Source organism: Caloenas nicobarica, unplaced genomic scaffold (assembly GCF_036013445.1).
Source record: "Caloenas nicobarica isolate bCalNic1 unplaced genomic scaffold, bCalNic1.hap1 Scaffold_97, whole genome shotgun sequence".
Classification (NCBI taxonomy): domain Eukaryota; kingdom Metazoa; phylum Chordata; class Aves; order Columbiformes; family Columbidae; genus Caloenas; species Caloenas nicobarica.
The window spans coordinates 612,414-632,368 of record NW_027017726.1 but is presented as its reverse complement, the minus strand read 5'-3'; the positions used below and the strand labels follow the sequence as shown (position 1 = coordinate 632,368).

The 19,955-nt window shown below is 51.0% G+C and overlaps 1 pseudogene; it reads left to right on the top strand.

The window, feature by feature from the left end:
• Positions 1–19,955, top strand: part of LOC136002978 (ciliary microtubule associated protein 1A-like) — a 63,319-nt pseudogene that overhangs the window by 40,942 nt on the left and 2,422 nt on the right.

Below are 19,955 nucleotides of genomic sequence, written 5' to 3'. Positions count from 1 at the left end.
TGGGCAACAATGGCAAATTGATTTTTCGGAACTCCCAAGAAAAGGGGGGTACCGATATTTGTTGGTACTGACTGATACCTTTTCAGGTTGGCCAGAAGCATTCCCTACCAGAACAGCAGGAGGTAACTAGAACATTAGCACAAGAAATAATACCAAGATTTGGAGTTCCAGCTGTCATATTCTCTGATAGAGGGCCATATTTGATTTCAAAAGTTATACAGCAAGTCAGTCAACACTTGGAAGTAGACTGGCAGCTACATACCCCTTACTGTCATCAATCAATCCAGTGGCCAGGTAGAAAAAATGAGTCATCTAATTAAAAAACAACTTGTAAAACTGAGGCAGGAGGTGAACTTAGCTTGGCCTCAATCTTTGCCTTTGGCCCTCTTGCGTATACGAACAAGGCCAAGAGCAAAGCAAGGGTTAAGTCCTTTTGAAATCCTGTATGGGAGACCCTATAATGTATAGAAGCGGATGTCTACACAAATAGGGGATGAAATTATGACTTCTTACATGGTGACACTGGGTAAACAACTTAACGAAATTGGGAAACGTGTTTGGGACTCGGAGCAGGAGTTTGGATGGGCCAGTACATAACATCCAGCTGGGAGATTATGTGTATGTGAAGTCTCTTGCAGAAAACACTTGGGAACCACAATAGGTAGGTCCATTTCAAGCCCTCCTGACATCTTTCACTGCTATCAAGATTAAAGAACAGAATGCCTGGATCCATCATTCTGAAGTGAAGAAAGCCTGCAAAGCACCATGCAGGGTAACCCAGGTGCAACCTGGAAAATTGTATTTCTTATGGTCATAGCCTTAGCACATGGGTGGGATGAAAATCAGCACGGGCAAAATCTGAATAAAACCATGGGGGGACACTTTAAATTGGTGCTTTGGAATCAAACCAATCAGAGTATATATGTTACATTGCCCACTTCTGCAGGAGAGAGTTTTAAGTTTGTGGTAATTAACCAAAATATTTCTGAAATTCTATCAAAGAAATTAGGTTACATCCACCTTGACATGTTTTGGTCCTTCTGGACCTTCTGGGTGACCTTTTGGTCCTTTTGGTCCTTCTGGTCCTTATGGGTGACCGGCCCAGGTGGCACTTACTACATCGGCAAGAAGAAACCCAAAAGAAGAGACGAATGCTACAACTGCAGTGAGCGGGGTCACCACGCCAAAGAATGCAAGCTCCCGATGCAGCCCAAAAGATGCCGTTTCTGCCGGAGCACCAGCCATATGATCACCAGCTGCCCCAAAAGAGCTTAGCAGCATGGCGGACAAACACTGGGAGCCTGACTTTTGCATTAACATTAAAATCTGTTCTTTGAAGGATAGAGATGGGTTTTCTCAGGTAGAAGTACCCTTCTTACCTGTGGTCAGAGAAAACATAGAAAAAGAATCATCATATTAGTAAAAGAATTTACTAACCTCTTAGAAAAGGGGGGGCTGATACAAGGAATTAACTAGTTAACACTTGACTAATCAATACTTAAAGAACTAACACTTAAGGAGCTAATGCTTAGAGAGCAAACCCTTAACCCACAACGCTTAGAACCCTTATCCCACATTACAATTGCCTAGCTTTGCTTAGCCTTGTGCATGAGAAACAAAAGTTTATTGATGACTTTACAGGCCTTGCAGGAAGACAAAATCTTGGATGCATCCTTGGGTGCATTAGATAACCAAAACTTGGGCACAGGACAGGAGATACATCAGTTCTAACCAACTCAGCAGTCTGAGTCCCAGCCAACTCATCACACCAGGCCAGAGGTGAACGTGTACAGAGAAGATGACCACGGTCCATGACCACTGTGCAGGCGCAACCAGGAGGGGCCAAAGGTGGAGACTATGGAAATCATTTCCCGGAACTCATTGTAATAAGAACCGCCTTCTCAGGGACAGGTTATGAATATGTGTAGGCGTTCCTAGAACTTTCATGAATATGTAACACTTTACAGTATTTAACTAAGCTCACAGCTACTGGAAATTTGCACACGTCTTTGTTGAAAATTATTTCCCCGTGTGTCCAGTGCTGAAATAAACATGCCTGCTTTACAATCTCACAGGTTGTAAGGTCATTTACCGTGTGTCAATCTTATGTTGTTTTAGGATGTTCTTTGGCATTTCACCACGTTTCAGATGTCAGACCAGGGTCAATCAACACGCTGCCCAAAGTACTCTTGCTCTGAAACAGCTCGTAAAGGGCAGCATTTGCATTCGTTAGAACTTTCTCTTGGAATACATGCTGGGAGATGCAGACAAATATCTGCAGGGGAGATTGGTGATTTGTGCATTAGAGCCTTTGTTCCAGCCCCACAAAAACATCTAATGCCAGCAAACCCTGCACAAGCCTGGAAAACACCGGCACAATCTGGGAACACCGGCACAATCTGGGAACACAGGCACAACCTGGAAACACAGGAACAACCTGGGAACACAGGAACAACCTGGAAACACAGGCGTGAGCTGGAAACACGGGAACAACCTGGGAACACAGGCAGCAGGAGCCCAAGACACGAGCGTGGAGAACTGCCCAGAGCAGGAGGAGGGGGCTCGGTGCCCACAGGCTTCTGCTGGTGGCCAGAGGGCAGGGGTGGCCATCAGATAGGGCAGCACTCACAGACCAAGGGAAGAGCAAAGTCTGCGTCCAAGCTCAAGACATTTGAGAACATCCGCTGCCTCAGGCACCTCTGGGGTAGAGACATCTCACCTGAGGTTGAAGTGCCTGTGGCTTCCACATTTCAGTTTTAAACTCCAGAGCTTAATAGGAAATATTTAAACATGTTTATATATGATATATACTTAAGACCTGGAGGAATTCAGATGATCAGGGAAAAGGAAGAATTACAAATTGGAAAAGGATTCCTGAAAGTTGCCTTTGCAAAGAAAGGGCAGAGACCACTCAAGCCTGGATGAAAGGGGAAACTGTTCAGAGCCCAGACCAGCACATCCAGATGCTGAAGGCTGTTTCCCTTCCCTGCAATAGCTGAGCTGCGTGGAAAAGCCTGTTCCAAACAGCTAAGGAAAGAAGGGCACAAGGACTCTGTCCTGCTGTCCTGGGCAAAGCAGCTCTGCTCCACTCCCCTCCACTGGCCTGGCGCTCAGCCCAGGCTGCTCTGCTCAGCCGTGTGTTTGCTCTGATGTGAAGGAGAAATTCCAATTGTAACCACTCGGCAGTGGTAACTTGTGACCAGGGAAGCTCTGCTTCTCTGACTTTTTGCAACAGCAACTGAAGCTCGGATGAGAAGGGGCCAAGCAGGCTGGAAGCAGGAATGGCAGAGCCAGAGGGGCCCCATGTCAGGGAGGGAGGTTTTCCTGGCTGGCAAGGGGAGAAGCTCAGAAGTTCTCCTTGTCCTGTACCTGTTGTGCAACATGGGGGAGCTGATGACACCTTTGGCCAGCAGAGCTGGCACTGGAGCATGGACTCTACACCAGGCTGAGGGACCCCATGCTGCTGCCCAGCGGATCAGCGCTGGTGCTGGTCTCTGAAGAACAGCCACAAGCTGCTTAAAGCTTCTTGTGGGTAAGAATCAGAGAGCAAGTCAACAAAGGAAACCATGTGGATGGTGTCTACGACAGGCCCCCTGATCAAGGGGAGACTATTGATGAAGCCTCTTAGTCCAGCTGCAGGAGGCATTGTGCTTGCAGGCTCTTGTCCTGCTGGGGGACTTCAACCGTCCTGCCACCTGCTGGAAAAGTAGCATGGTGAGCTGTAGGCACTCCAGGAGCATCCTGGAGTGCATGGAGGATAAGTTCTCAAGCCAGGGAATAGCCCTGGGGGATGAAAGATTGGACATGAGCTGGCAATGCGTGCTTGCAGCCCAGACGGCTTGTTGTATCTTGGGCTGCACCTTGGGCTACGATGCCACAGAGCTGTGCTGTGTCACGTCCTGATGTGCAGCGCTGTGCCGTGGCACCGCTCCGGCAGTGTTGGCAGTGGCGGCAGCAGCAGTGGTGGCAGTGGCTGAAACATTGGAGGCAGCAGCAGCAGCAGGAGCAGCAGTGCCATGGTCCAGGCACAGGGGGCCGTAACCCCCACTCTACTCTTTTTCCTCCTCCTGGTGGCTCTGCAAGTCCAGGACGTCGGGGCTGCTCCGTGGCAAGGACAGGGATTAGGTAGGGGGCAGCAAGGGTCAGCACCCAGGCCTGGCAGCAGCTGGGGGTGACAGTGGGGCTGGGCTGTGGTGGGGCAGGGCTGGGAGAACATGGGCCGGGCTGGGCCAGGTGAGCCGTGGCAGCTCCGTGGGCAGTGGAGGCAGATGCCCCGCAGAGAGGTCCAGGGGGCTGCAGCTGCTGTGGGGGCATTTTCCAGCTGAAAGGTGGGGCCAGGAGCAACGCTGCCAGGAGACAAACTGTCCCTAGAGCTGTCCTGGTGCCACCCTGCCCTGGGGCAGCCTTCCCCCAGCCTGCATGTTGGGGCTGGAGCGGCACCGCAGGGCAAGGCAAGAGCCTGTGGGAGCACTTCATCCCCGGGCTGGTCACAGCCATGCTCGGGGCTGTGGCTCTGATGCTTCCCAGCTGGATCCTGCCTTTCAGCCCCGGGGATGTCTGTCCTTGGGAGATGTCTGCTTAGAAAACAGGAGCACTCCTGCTCTTCCCCTGCAGTGCTCTCCTTGGGGCAACCCAGGTCCTCATGGGACACACAAACCATGGGGAACAAAGGGGGCAGTGCTGGTGCAGCCTCTCACTGGCCAGCAGGTTCTTCTCCATGAGATGTGGGAATGATCATTTTTTTCCTCCAGTGCTTTTGTGTGGGCTTCTTTTGTGCACAGTAGAGATCTCCCAGTCAGATATCCCTGAGGGATCATATGACTGTCCTTGAAGGGTGTTGCACATGGCCTGGAAACAGTATTTTGAGAGCTGCCAGGTGCCAGCAAACAGGTCATCCCAGCTCCTCTGCAGCTTTGGGAATCTCCACCCACGTCTGGGCGCCCTGTCATTACCTGACCCCCCCTCCAGTCACTGCAGGTACCTGAGAAAGAAGTAGATGACAAGATCTAATGGAAATGTGCTTGATTACAGCTGTGCCTGGAGCAAAGGGCCACCCAACTTCCCAGCTGGATCTCATCTGGGAGCCTCAGGGCAATCCCCCAGGTGTAAAAACCAGGTGCTTTGGAAAGCTCCCCCGCTCTCTGTTGACGTTCCAAATCTGTCTCATGTGCACCCTGAAAATACGCATTGAGGCAGGAAAGCAGACCTCAGGAAGGTCTGACCCTGCAGGCTGGACATCCCCAGCCCTGGATCATCCAGGTGATCAGCAATAGCACAGCCTCCCGATGTCATAGTGCGTTTCCATGACAGTCCAGGGCTGTCCCCAGGGTCCCCTGGCCGCTGACACCACAACCTCTCTTGCCAAATCTCTGGCTGCCCTCGCTGCTCACCATGCTCTGTGCCACAGAGACGAAGCAGATGCAGACATTGTCGTCCTCATCCCTTTCGACGGTCACAGCTGAGACAGGTGGAGTCACAGAATCACAGAATCACAGAATGTTAGGGATTGGAAGGGACCTCGAAAGATCATCTAGTCCAATCCCCCTGCCAGAGCAGGAACCCCTAGGTGAGGTTACACAGGAAGGCGTCCAGGCGGGTTTTGAATGTCTCCAGAGAAGGAGAATCCACAACCCCCCTGGGCAGCCTGTTCCAGTGTTCTGTCACCCTCACTGAGAAGAAGTTTCTTCTCACATTTAAGTGGAACCTCTTGTGTTCCAGCTTGAACCCATTACCCCTTGTCTTACTGTTGGTTGTCACCGAGAAGAGCCTGGCTCCATCCTCGTGACACCCACCCTTTATATATTTATAAACATTAATGAGGTCACCCCTCAGTCTCCTCTTCTCCAAGCTAAAGAGACCCAGCTCCCTCAGCCTTTCCTCATAAGGGAGATGCTCCACTCCCTTCATCATCTTTGTGGCCCTGCGCTGGACTCTCTCCAGCAGTTCCCTGTCCTTCTTGAACTGAGGGGCCCAGAACTGGACACAATATTCCAGATGAGGTCTCACCAGGGCGGAGTAGAGGGGAAGGAGAACCTCTCTGGACCTACTAACCACCCCCCTTCTAATACACCCCAGGATGCCATTGGCCTTCTTGGCCACAAGGGCACAGTGCTGGCTCATGGTCATCCTGCTGTCCACCAGGACCCCCAGGTCTCTTTCCCCTACACTGCTCTCTAATAGGTCATTCCCCAACCTGTACTGGAACCTGGGGTTGTTCCTGCCCAGATGCAAGACTTTACATTTTCCCTTGTTATATTTCATTAAATTTTTCCCCGCCCAACTCTCTAGCCTGTCCAGATCTCGCTGGATGGCAGCACAGCCTTCTGGCGTGTCAGCCACTCCTCCCAGCTTGGTGTCATCAGCAAACTTACTGATAGTACACTCAATTCCCTCATCCAAGTCATTGATGAATATATTGAACAGTATTGGTCCCAGGACTGACCCTTGAGGCACTCCACTAGATACAGGCCTCCAACCAGACTCCGCCCCATTGATCACAACTCTCTGGCTTCTCTCCTTCAGCCAGTTTGCAGTCCACCTCACTACCCGATCATCCAGTCCACACTTCCTCAGTTTTGCCGTGAGGATGCTGTGGGAGACGGTGTCAAATGCTTTGCTGAAGTCAAGGTAGACCACATCCACTGCTCTGCCATCGTCAATCCACCTTGTTACGTCTTCATAAAAGGCTATGAGGTTGGTCAAACACGACTTCCCCTTGGTGAAGCCATGTTGACTGTCCCTGATGACCCTCTTATCCTTGATATGTCTTAAGATGACACCAAGGATAAGGTGTTCCATCACTTTCCCAGGGATGGAGGTGAGGCTGACCGGTCTATAGTTGCCCGGGTCCTCCTTCTTGCCCTTTTTGAAGACCGGAGTGACATTTGCTTTCCTCCAGTCCTCAGGCACCTCTCCCGTTTCCCAAGACTTGGCAAAGATGATGGAGAGCGGTCCAGCAATGACTTCAGCCAGCTCCCTCAGCACCCGCGGGTGCATCCCATCTGGACCCATGGATTTATGGATGTCCAGATTGCTTAATTGCTCCCTAACCCAGTCCTCATCAACTGAGGCAGACTCCTCCATTGCCCTGCCTTCCTCTGGGGCCTCAGGGGTACGGGGCTCCTCAGGACAGCCTCCGGCAGAGTAGACAGAGACAAAGAAGGCATTCAGTAATTCTGCCTTCTCTGTATCTTCTGTCACCAGGGCACCCACCCCGTTCATCAGTGGGCCTACATTGCCTCTGGTGTTAGTTTTATCTGCCATGTATTTGAAGAACCTCTTCCTGTTGTCCTTGACCCCTCTCGCCAGGTTTAACTCTAAGGAGGCCTTAGCTTTCCTAGTTGCCTCCCTACATCCTCTGACAACAGCCTTATATTCTTCCCAAGTGGCCAGCCCCTCCTTCCATGATTTGTAAACCCTCCTCTTCCACTTGAGTTTGCCCAGCAGTTCCCTGTTTAACCACGCAGGTCTCCTGGCTCCCTTCCTTGACTTCCTGCGCGTCGGGATGCACTGATCTTGAGCTTGGTAGAAACAGTCCCTGAAAGTTAACCAACTATCTTGGGCGCCTTTACCTTCAAGCAGCCTTGCCCACAGGATTCCCTCCAGCAACTGTTTGAAAAGGCCAAAGTCGGCCCTGCTGAAGTCCAGGGTTGCAATTCTGCTCGGTATTCTGCTCCCACCACAGGAGATTCTGAACTCCACCATCTCATGGTCACTGCAACCAAGGCAGCCCCCCACCTTTACTGCTTCGACCAGACCCTCCTTGTTAGCGAGGACGAGATCCAGCAGCGCACCTCTTCTAGTCGGCTCCTCCACCATTTGCATGAGAAAGTTATCGTCAATGCACTGGAGGAACCTCCTAGACTGAGGCTGGCTGGCTGAGTAGTCCTTCCAGCAAACATCAGGGTAGTTAAAATCCCCCATAACAACCAGAGCCTGAAAAGGAGTCCTGAAACTCCTCCTTCCCTGCCCTAGTTCAGCATCAGGGGTGAGCTCCATTGTGCCTGAGGGGATTTGCATCCCCAGGCCGTGAACAAATCCACTGATGGGGAATCCACAACTGCTCTGGGCAACCTGTTCCAGGGTCTTGCCAAACTCATAGTAAAAAATGTTCTTTTATCGAGAACATTGGTATTCTCTGGTGAGACAGGACTCTCACGGTAGGGGAACAAGATGTCACCAATGGGTGATTGAGATGGCTTAGAGAACCCCTGTCAAAGATATTAGCAAAAGTGCTTTTAATATGATGTTGTAAAAGTGCGACTTAGCCAAGTTTGATGGCAAGTTCACTCTGTCAGTGTACGGCACAATCATTTGAACAGTGATTGAAAACTCCTAAGGCACAGCTCAAAGTAGCAAGACACTCTTCTGCTCTTTCCTCAGGCTTTATCAGCATCTCACAGCATGGACGGAGCCCGGGTGGGGACTTGGAGACCTCATGGCCCATGGGGCCCCATCATGGCTCAGTTCACCAGACCTGGACCCAAATACTCAGTCCGAGGAACAACAGGTAAAACAAGGATCAGAGTGGTGTGTTGAGCTCACCCGTGGTAAAATCAGCTACAAACCCGTTTCCCTTTTTCCCCCTTCTCAGAGAAGCCCCCTGCTCCTAAAACCTTCCCACGCAAACCCAGTACATGTGAGGTTTGTTTGTTTGTTTGTTAATTTTTATTTCTCTATGATTATCACTGGAGCCAGACTGTCAGGAGGTCCAGTTTCTCTTTAAGATTATTTAGCAATGCAGTTGCAGAAGCTTTTATGCTTAGAGATTTACTGTTTGTTACTACAAGGCACAGTACAGCTCACCTTTATTGCTCTTGGAGGAAAAAGGATGGGAATTTTGTGAGCTCAGCAGCTCAGTCTCCTGCAGCTTCAAAGGAGCTTTGAAATGGGGTTGCCTGCAGGTGTCCTTTCACGTGCTGTTCTTCATAGGTTACCTGAACCACAACCCCCTAAAGCCCCCACTTACCCCTGTCAAGGGGCAGAACCTCCTGCAGAAGGCAGCTGCTCGCCAGGTCCTCGATATTGCGTGGAGCCTCAATGGCCAGGAATGGGGAGTACATGGCTCCATCCTCTCCCATGGGTGGAATTCCCGAGATAAACTTCGAGATCATGCTTGGACCAAGTGAGTAACATTTCTCCAACTGTTTGTTCATATAAGACTAGGATATTTTCACATTTCCCTGCAATAGTGGCACAAAAGTTAGATGGATGCAAAAGAGAGATGGGTACAAAAGGCTCAGCTCACCCCTTCAATGAGCTGTAGATGTTTTCCAGCAGCTGACACTTCTGCAGTGGTTAAGGAGAGCAGCTCTTGTTGAAATTGCCTCCTTGGCTTGAGAAAAAAGGCCACATCTTCACTGCTTTTGTGCTGTTGTCCTCTGCCCTAGGCGATTACTGCCCTGAGAAGTCCAACAGACACGTCCTTAAGTGCCCTCCTGGGCAGTCCATGTCCTTCCGTCACAGAGGCATCAAAACTGACCTCCCTCCAGGTAAGTGACTGCGGGGAGACGCCCACCCTTGCGTAGCATATGAGGCACGGACTCTCGATAAGGTGCAGGGAGAGACATTTATTACAAATTCAGACTTGTATTTATACTTGATAGGATGCTTGCTCAAGCGTTGCTGATTTGCTAAGTTAGGCATTACATAAGTGATACATTTTGTGTTCCTACCAAAGTTGCTACCAGAAAAGCATTTTTTGATCTGTCACAAGTTACCCCCTGTCTTTGATGTATCAGTCCTGTATCAATCCCTCTGGCCTTAATGTATCAATCAGTACAGTCCTTGCTTCTTGTTTTTCCACCAATGCTTGTTCCACCGCCGTTGACTCTTGTAGTTTCTCCCAGGCTCAATGTTGACTCTTGTAGTTTCTCCCAGGCTCAATGTCAGAATACCACCACACCCTTGCAGCTCAAGCATCCTCTACTGACAATCAGCTGCTCAGCTTGTTAACCAGGGCCAGTTCAAAGCCTCCACTGCAGGACACAGCTGTTTCCTGATAAGCTTACTTCATGTGCAGTAGAAGCAAGTGGGGAGTGCTCCTGGTTGGCTACAGCTGCCTTGGCAGGTGCTTGTGCTCATCTCTCAGCCCCAAGGTCTGATCTGTGCCTTTCCCCCCACCCAAGCTGTGCTGCTGGCTCTGAGGAAATAGGGGTACAGCAGGCGGATGGTTTTACCAGAGCCGTGAAGTTCCAGTGAACCCCTCGGGGATTTCTTCTTCCTGGTTCTTGCAGTTCCAGCACAAACTCATCTCATCCCACAGAAGCACTGACAGCTCAGTTTCGGAGCTGCCAACAGTGCCCCAGCATGGCAGAAGGTGGAAGGATTGGGAAAGGGGGCAGACATCCTTCCTGCTCCTCTGAGCAGGTGTCACGGAAGCACCTCAAAGTCAGTTTTAGGTGAACAACAAGTTCAAACCAGACTTTATTCCGGCTGGAAAAGTGTAGCAAATACACCGACTAGAAACAGGGTTTATACAATTAGTTAGCACTGCAACAACATAAAATAGAGGTTCAGATATCAGTTGAGGGAATTATTGTGGTACAACAACATAAGAATAATGAGGATGCACAACGTGCATGCATTCAGTCACAAGAAACAAAACCAGAGGCCTCTTGAGTCCAGGGAACCCACAAGAAATAATCGCTTGCCTGGGTTAGGCGAGGGCTCACACTTGCCTGGTTAGACAAGGACTCATTCAAGGATCTATCCAGTAAATAACCACTCACCAAACGAGGAGCTGAGGCGCTCTCAATCCCAGGAAGTCTCCTTAGACAGCGTCCCAGTCTAAGGAAAGGGGTCTTCTGTGGGAGCCCTGTTTTATAGTCTGGTCAGATGTGGCTGTGGGCATTACAACATGGTCCAGAAGATTTGCAGCTTCTCTGGGCACCTCCTCTGCTAACGACCCTGTCAACCAACTCTCTTCCCATTCCTCTTGCAGGTCCAAGCACCTACATGTTGCCCAGGGTGCTGGGCCCCAGCACGGTGCACACAGCTGCCAGCCCGTGCGATTCCATGAGGTGGAAGAGTCAGCAGAATCACTACAGTGCCGATCTCGCCACGGTGAGCTCTGCTTCTCTGCCTTTTTGTAACAGCAGCTGAAGCTGCTCTGCTCTCCTCATGGCAGAAGAGCTGCAAAGCCTGCAGGATCCTTTCTTAGCACATCCTTGGCTGCAATAGGAGCAGAACCCAAGAGTGCACGTGCCCGCTGGCAGGGCCACAGGATTCTCCTGCCATTCCAGCAGGACAGGGGAGGCTCTGCCTCCACCGCTGTCCCTTGTTTTTTAACAGTTACAGTTTTGCTGATGTAGCGCTCATCAGCTCTCATGGGAATCTCCCTCCTGCTCTGAGACAAGTTTCATCTCTGCTCCTAGTCCTTGCGGGTTGAATTCACTTTGCTTGATTGTCACTGTGGAGAGCTGGCAGTGGAGATGAAGGTGGAGGAGAAAAATCCTCAGAACAATTCCTGAAACATATTTCTGGCAGAAAAACAAACCTCTTCTTTCAGGCAGCCTCTTCCAATGCCCGACAACCCTTTCTGTGAATAATTTTTTTCCGAATATCCAATCTAAACCTCCCCTGGTGCAACTTGAGGCCTTTTCCTCTTGTCCTATCACTTGTTACCAGGGAGAAGAGACCAACACCCTCCATGCTCCAACCTCCTTTCAGGCAGTTCAGAGATCAGAAGGTCTCCCCTCAGCCTCCTGTTCTCCAGGCTGAACAGCCCCAGGTCCCTCAGCTGCTCCCATCACACTTGTGCTCCAGTGTCTTCATCAGCTCCATTGCCCTTCTCTGAACTCACTCCAGCACCTCAAGGTCTTTCCTATAGTGAGGGGCCCAAAACTGACCCCAGGACTCAAGGTGTGGCCTCACTGGTGCCAGTACAGGGGACAATCACTGCCCTGGTCCTGCTGCCCATACTATTCCTGATACAAGCCAGGATGCTGGTGGCCTTTTTTCCACCTGGACACACCCTGGCTCATATTTAGCTGCTGTCAATCAACACTCCCAGGTCCTTTTCTGCTGGGCAGCTTTCCAGCTGCTCTTCCCCGAGCCTGTAGCGCTGCCTGGGGTTGTTGTGACCCAAGCGCAGGACCCTGAGATTGGCCTTGTTGAACCTTAGACAACTGGCCTCAGCCCAACCATCCAGCCAGTCCAGATCCCTTTTTAGAGCCTTCCTACCGTCCAGCAGATCAATGCTCACACCCAGCATGGTGTCATCTGCAAACATACTGAGGGTGCACTCAATCCCCTCATCCAGATCACTGATAAAGAGATTAAACAGAACTGGCCCCAATACTGAGCCCTGGGGACACCACTCGCGACCAGCCACCTACTGGATTTGCCTCCGTTCACCACAACTCTTTGGGCCCAGCCCTCCAGCCAGTTTTTTATCTATCGCAGATAAACCCATCCAGGCCATGAGCTGCAGCTTTTCCAGGAGATGCTGTGGGATACGGTGTCAAAGGCTTTACTGAAGTCCAAGTACACAGCATCCTCAGCCTCTCCCTCATCAAGTAAGCAGGTCACCTTGTCATAGGAAGAGATCAGGCTGGTCAAGCAGGACCTGCCTTTCATAAACCCATGCTGACTGGGCCTGATTGCTTGGTTGTCCTGTGTGTGCCATGTGATGTCACTCAGGATGATCTGTTCCATGAGCTTCCCTGGCACTGAGGTCAGATTGACAGGCCTGTAATTCCCTGGATCCTCCTTCTGACCCTTCTTGTAGACGGGCGTCACATTCGCCAACTTCCAGTCAACTGGGACCTCCTCGGTTCGCCAGGGTTGCTGATTCACAATTGAAAGTGGCTTAGTGATCACGTCTGCAAGCTCCCTCAGCAGCCTTGGATGGATCCCATCTGCCCCCATAGACTTGTGTGTGTCTAAGTGGTGTAACAGGTCACCAACCATTTCCCCTCGGATTATTGGACTACATTCTGCTCCCTGTCCCTGTCTTCTGGCTCGGGGGGATATGTACCTGGAGCACAACTGGTTTGACTGTAAAAGACTGAGGCAAAAAAGGCATTCCACTTCTTTCCAGCTATGTCATTTCACCTGTCAAAACTAGAGTTAGGTCCAGAAAGCACCGTTTCATTGTCCCATCATTGGTCAGGACACCCAGGGAGGGTCAGAAATGGATCTCCTTTAGTCCTGCCAAGGGAAGGCATCCAGCTGAGTAAATTGGGGCATCTCACTCTGGGTTTATACTCAGAATCACAGAATGGTTGCAGCTGGAAGGGATCCCTGGAGATCATTTAATCCAACCCACCTGCTAAAGTAGGATCACCTAGAGTGGATTTCACAGGAAGTGTCCAGGTGGGTTTGAATGTCTCCAGAGAAGGAGACTCCAGAACCTTTCTGGACAGCCTGTTCCAGTGTCTGTCAACCTCAAAGTAGAGAAATTTTTCCTCATATTCAGACGGAACCTCCTGTGCTTCAGTGCTTTTTGCCTGTCATCCTATCGTTGGGCATCACTGAAATGAGTCTGGTCCCATGCTCTTGACATCCATCCTTAAGATATTTATAAACATTGATGAGATCACCTCTCATCCTTCTCCAGGCTGAACAGACCCAGCACTCTCAGTCCCTTCTCATAAGAAAGGTACTCTAGTATTAGTATATTAGTAGTAGTAATATTTTATTATTACATTGTTGTCTTATTAAACTGTTTTTTCTCAACCAACAAGTTTGTCCCTTCCCTTTCACTTCTCTCCCCTCTCCCCCTTTGAAGGGGTGGAGGAAGTATGTGACCAACTATCACGGTCTTAGTTGCTGGCTGGGGTAAAACCATGGCAGGGAAGAATAATAGTAGCTCGGGAAATCTTGAAAATCATCTTCCAAGATGCTGACACTCTTTTTGGTGGTGGGAAACGGCATGAGAAAAGAAAGCCATAAAAAACCTGCAGCTCTGGAGGTCCAGAGTGGACCTGAGGATAAAGAAATGTCATTCTGAGCATAGTGCTGTGGACATCCAGAGGCGTCTGGATCAGGCATGGCTTTGTGTTTCAAGGAACAGCTGGGGAGAATGGAGAGACAGCAGCACAGGAGGGGACATACTGGGGTGAGCACAAGGTGGGGAAGCGCATGGGGTGTCTGCAGCCTGCAGGGAAACAGCCACAGGCCTGGGACAGTGTAGAACGGCCTGTGGTGGAGATGGCCAAGGGTGAGGCTGAATGTCCCTGGAAGGCCCAAGGTCTTTGTCCCCTTGGCTATGGCTGATGTCCCTGCCACTGAGGCCTAAGAGGAGACCCATCATTGTCATGGCCATGAGGCCTCATTGCTCCTTGCACCTCCCCAAGGGAGGTTGGGAGGTGTCACATTGTTGTCCCTCAATGGCACCGCACTCCCCACATCCCCAGGAAGAGCCCTGAGACACATGTGAGGGACAGGATCTCCCTTTGTAGGGGCAGGGGCTCAAGGATTGACCATCCTCCTTCATCAAACAAACCAAGGGTTTTCTCAGCATCAGAGCTGCTGCACTTTGCCTTTGCCTGATGTAATCGCAGTCTCCAATTATCTGTTCTAACGAGTCCCTGGGGAGGCTTTGTCAGTAATGGCCTCAGTGGCACCCATTAGTGCTTCAAGGAACTTTGGAGTTTGCTTCTGACTTGGACTTCTTGAGGAGATTCTTCAGTCTGCTCTTGGTATCTGAGGTTCATGGACTCAGCACCAAATACGCCAAGGGGCTCATTACAATACAAAAAGCCCTAACGAGCCATGTCTTTTCCTGTCATTTTCTTCAAGTCTGCAAGACTTGTACAGCTATTTGGAGAGGTTTCGGTGGGTTACTTCGTGATGAAGATTTCAAAGAAGATTTCATAAGAGAGGGTTTTTTCTTTCAACGGTACTTTCTATCATTCTTGATTTCATAGAAGAAGTGACAGCAGCATTCTACACTGGGCATTGATCCAGAGGGTCACCTGAATAAACCGGGACAGGCAGGAGAAGCTGTCCCTTAAGGTCGGACACTGTATGGACAACCTTGCTCCTCATCCCTCCTCCCTAGTCTGCCAGTTCCCTCCTTGGCCACCTGGGACTTGCATCACTTTTCCTCACATCAGACTTCTCCACTGAGGTCTGCAGGTGGATGGTGCAGCTCCTCTGCACCAGCTCCCACCTGCTCTCCTTAGAGACCTGGCTGCACTCAGGCACAGAAAGGTTTCTCTTCGATGCCAACAAGTAAACACAATACAATTTAATAGAGTAAAACACTTTCCACAACTGTCTAAGCTGGATCTGATGAGGTCCACCGTCCACAAGGGACATCCACACAAGAACTGTTTTAGACAGAGTTAGGAAAGGATAGATATAAACACAAATAATGTGTTGACTGCCGTGTTAATTAGAGCTTTGAAGAATGGGGCAAGTTTGTAACTCCCTGAAGCTCCAAGCAGAAACCAAACAGTTGAGAGGCAACTGAATGACCAAAGAGGAAGTGGAGGAGAAAACCTGAGAGTGCTGGGAAGGGTGTGTGTCCAGACAGTCTGCTGAAAAGTTTTCCTTTGACATGGACCTTGAATCAGGAGAGCTGGAAACTCCTGAATGACAAGGGAGATGAAATAATAGAGTGTTGGTAACAGAAGTAGAGGGGAAGACCAACGTTCTCCTCCCCTTAGTACGCTTGCCGGTAATTCACATTTGAACTTTTTTTTTTATATGTAAAAAAGTAGTACGTAAAAAGCTTGTCCGTGTAGCTGAAGACATGTGTGTCTTATATCCATTTCTGTTTCTGGGAAAAACTTTCCTTTTTGAAGAAAAGAAAACCTCCCAAAGACTTAAAAAAAAAAAAAAAAAGGATGTTGACATCTTTCTTTGCTTTGAATATTTGTCTTCAGTTCTTATTTTAATTTTCATTGACATCAGCTGACATCTGATGGGCCTACAGGCATTAAGCCAAGATCATTTTCTGTCTTGTATAGCGCCCCATGCCCTCTAAACCTTCCCTGCCCAGGACTCTTCCCACTTCGCCCAGAGCAAGTTACACTGAGGCGTTGACTGGTTCACTGGCTGAGATGTTGGTTTAGATGGTCACCCAAAGCACAGGTGGATTCATGCCCCATAATCGTCTGCTCTGACCAGTTAGAAACAGAGCCCAACATCACAATGGGATCAAATGAGAAGTGAGGTTGAAGGGCCCTCAGGAGTCTGCAGTCCAAGCTGTCACAAACTGGGTCAGACCAAGGTGTTCAAGCCCTGATTCAATCAGAGTTTGAAAACCTCCAAGGACACAGGCTGCTCAGCCTCTCTGGGTGACCCGAGGCAGCACTTGGCTGAGCTCCTAGGGCAGGGGTGTCAAACTCATTTTCACTGGGACCACATCAGCCTCACGGTTGCCTTCAAAGGGCCAACTGTAATTTTAAGACTGTATAAATGTAGGAATAGTTGTATATATACAGTCCTAAAATTACATTCGTCCCTTTCAAGGCAACCGTGAGGCAGATGTGGCCCCTGGTGAAAGTGAATTTGACACCCCTGTTCTAGGGAAAAAACTTTTCCTTATGTCCTGGCTGAACCTCACCTCTTTCACCTTCCACCCATTGGTTTTTGTCCTTCTGCAATGCACTACAGTGAAGAGCCTGGCTCTGCATTCTCCATCACCTCCTCATTGGCACTGGCAGGCTGTGATGAGGTCCCTGTCAGCCTTCCCTTCTCTGGCATGGACAAGCCCGGCTCCCCCAGCCTCTCCCCACAGGCAAAGTGCTCCAGTCCCTGGCTGTCCCCAGGGCCCTTTGCTCAACCCTCTCCAGCTTGCCAGTATCTTTCCTGAATTGGGATCTGAGATCTGGATGGAGTATTCCAGAGAATCCCTTCCCTCCATCTCCTGGCCGTGCTCCTGGTGGCACAGCCCAGGGTGCTCCTGGCCTCCCTTGCACCAGGGCACACGCTGCCTCCTGCCCAGCTCCCTGCCCACCCAGACCTTTCCCACAGAGCTGCTCGCAGCCAGGCAGCCCCAGCCTGTGCCATTGCCAGGGTGAGTCCCCTGCAGGGGCAGACACTGCTGTTTGTCCTTCTGGGGCTTCCTGAGGTTCCTGCCAAGATGTGCTCTCCTCCTTGAAGCCCTTCATTGAGCACAGAGGCCTGGGTGGGTGTTCCAGTAAAGACCCAGACACAGAAGGCATTGAGTCCCTCAACCCCAGCATCACTCTCTGCTGTTATTGAATTTCCCTCCCCACCCAGTAACAGCCCCGCATTTCCCTTGTTCAGCCTTGGTCTCTGATGCAGTGGTCTCTTTTCTTGCAGCCACCAACTCCAGGTGAGCTTTTCCCTTCCCAAAGTCATCCCTGCACAGCAAAGGTGATGCACATAGACTCCTTGTCTGTACTTGTCCTTGCTGTCACCCCTGGCAGCTGCTTTGTGGCCCCTGTCTGCACCCTGTGCTGTGACAGCCCAGCCCTGCTGCCCCACACATGGTCCCACAGCCCCACGGTGCAGGCACAGCACAGGACAGGGTGCATTCGGGGTGGGGAACGGTCTCCCGGTGTGATGCCCGCATGGTCCTTGGTGCTTTCTCACCCCACGGCCTTCCTGTGTGGCAGCCTCTCCAAGCTCCTGGAGAGGCCGTGTCAGCTGTGGGGTTCACAGACAGCCCTGCTCCAGGGTCTGCCAGGTCTGGGCCAGGAGAGAGGCTGGGCAGGGCTGGCCATTCCCTGAGACAGGCCCTGAGCCCAGCAGGAGGATGGAGATGGCCTCACAGGGAACCTCACCCGTAAACCTGGGCTGAGCGGCCAGTGCTGGAAATGGCCCATGAGAGGTGGCCAGTGGCTGGGGGGTGATGAAGGCCCTGGGCCACCTTCCTGGTCTGTCCATGCCACCAAGGTGACAGAGCAGCCTCCTCTCTCCTGCACCTGCATGATATTGATCCCTCCCACAAGCCCTGGCTCTGCACCACAACCCCTGGTGTGAGTCTTCACCCTGCATGGCCATGCAGCACGAGATACAGGCTGATGTTTTTCTCTCCCAGGTACTTTCCAGCCCAGCCCAGCTCCCTCGAGTCTCTCCCACCTCCCCTGCCCTCTTTCCACCCTCAATGCCCTCTCCCCAGCAAAGCCGAGTGTGGGGCTGGTCCCACACCAGTGCCCATTGCAGGTGCTCTGGGCAGTCACCCCACAGCGTCTGCCCCTCTGAAGGGCACAGCAGCTCCTCAGCCCCTCCATGCCATCCCATCTCCCCAGACCAGCACAAAAGCCCTGGCCCTTGAGGTACTCCTTGGACAGTGCCCCATGTGAGAGGAAGCAAATGTTCAACAGCAGCTCCATCACCCAGTTCCTCCTCCTGGCATTCACAGACACATGGGAGCTGCAGCTCTTGCACTTCTGGCTCTTCCTGGGCATCTACCTAGCTGCCCTCCTGGGCAACGGCCTCATCATCACCATGATAGCCTGTGACCAGCACCTCCACACCCCCAGGTACTTCTTCCTCCTCAACCTCTCCCTCCTCGACCTGGGCTCCATCTCCACCATTGTCCCCAAGTCCACGGCCAATTCCCTCTGGGATGCCAGGGCCATCTCCTATGCAGGATGTGCTGCCCAGGTCTTTCTCTTTGCAATTTCAGCAGAGTGTGCCCTTCTCACCCTCATGTCCTACAACCGCTACGTTGCCATCTGCAAACCCCTGCACTACAGGACCCTCCTGGGCGGCAGAGCTTGTGTCCATATGGCAGCAGCTGCCTGGGTCAGTGGGTTTCTCAATGTTCTGCTGCACATGGCCAATGTATTTTCCATACCTCTCTGCAAGGGCAATGCTGTGGACCAGTTCTTCTGAGAAATCCCCCAGATTCTCAAGCTCTCCTGCTTCTCTTACTTCAGGGAAGCTGGGCTTATTGTGCTTAGTGTCTCTTTAGCATTTTGGTGTTTTGTGTTCATTATGCTGTCCTATGTGCAGATCTTCAGGGCTGTGCTGAGGATCCCCTCTGAGCAGGGACGGCACAAAGCCTTTTCCAAGTGTATCCCTCACCTGACTGTGGTCTCCCTGTTTGTCAACACTGGTGTGTTTGCCTGCCTGAAGGCCCTCTCCATTTCCTCACCAAGCCTGGACCTGGTGGTCTCTTTTCTGTACTCAGTGGTGCCTCCAGCAGTGAACCCCCTCATCTACAGCATGAGGAACCAGGAGCTGAAAGTGGCACTGAAGAAGGTGATTCAATCATTTTTTTTGTCAGCAGCAATAAGTTACCCATGTCTCTTCAGAAGTCATTTCCAATTCATCTCAGGAACCTCCTTTGTGTTGAGCATTTTATCTGTGATAGCCATGTTTGTCAAGGAATTTCTTCATCCATGGCACTTCTCCAGAGGCATGAAGCCAGCCTCTCAGACTCAGAGGCCTGTTTACCTCTTTCTGGGACCACGACGTCCTCTGTTGGATCTCTGTAATACACGGTGTTTCAAAAAGATGGACCCATTTTGAAATCACTGTATCTCTGAAATTGGGTCCATCTTTTTGAAACACCCCGTAAAAGGGGATTTCCTCACTTTCTGTATTTGGAGCTTGGGCTCTTCTTCCAAAGCTGTGGTCAGCCTGAATAAATTTCCCCCCACAAGGCCATGCTGCCGTGCTTGGGTTTTTCATGGGCTCAGGGGAGGACATGAGGCAACATGTTATGTCATGGTGCTGGTTCGAGTGTTCATCTGTGGGTGCCCAGTGTTCCTGGAGATGGTGAAGGACCTTCAGTGATCTGCCTTGGACTGCCTTGCTGTGGTTTTCAGGCACCACAGCCTGCTCCCAGTGCTCTGTGCTTCAACAGGGGAATAAATGACCAACAGAAACCTATTTCTGCATTCCACAGCTCAGGGCAGGCTGCTCTGTCACTGCGGTAGCAGGAGCAGCATGAAGACCTCCTGGGCCAGGAGTCTTGTGCTGGTGAGAGGGGCTGGCACAGGAGGGCTGCCAGCAATGGGTGTAAAGGATCTCTTGGAAACAAGAGCAGGGGACAAAGGGGGACTGTCCTGGGTTCCCTCATG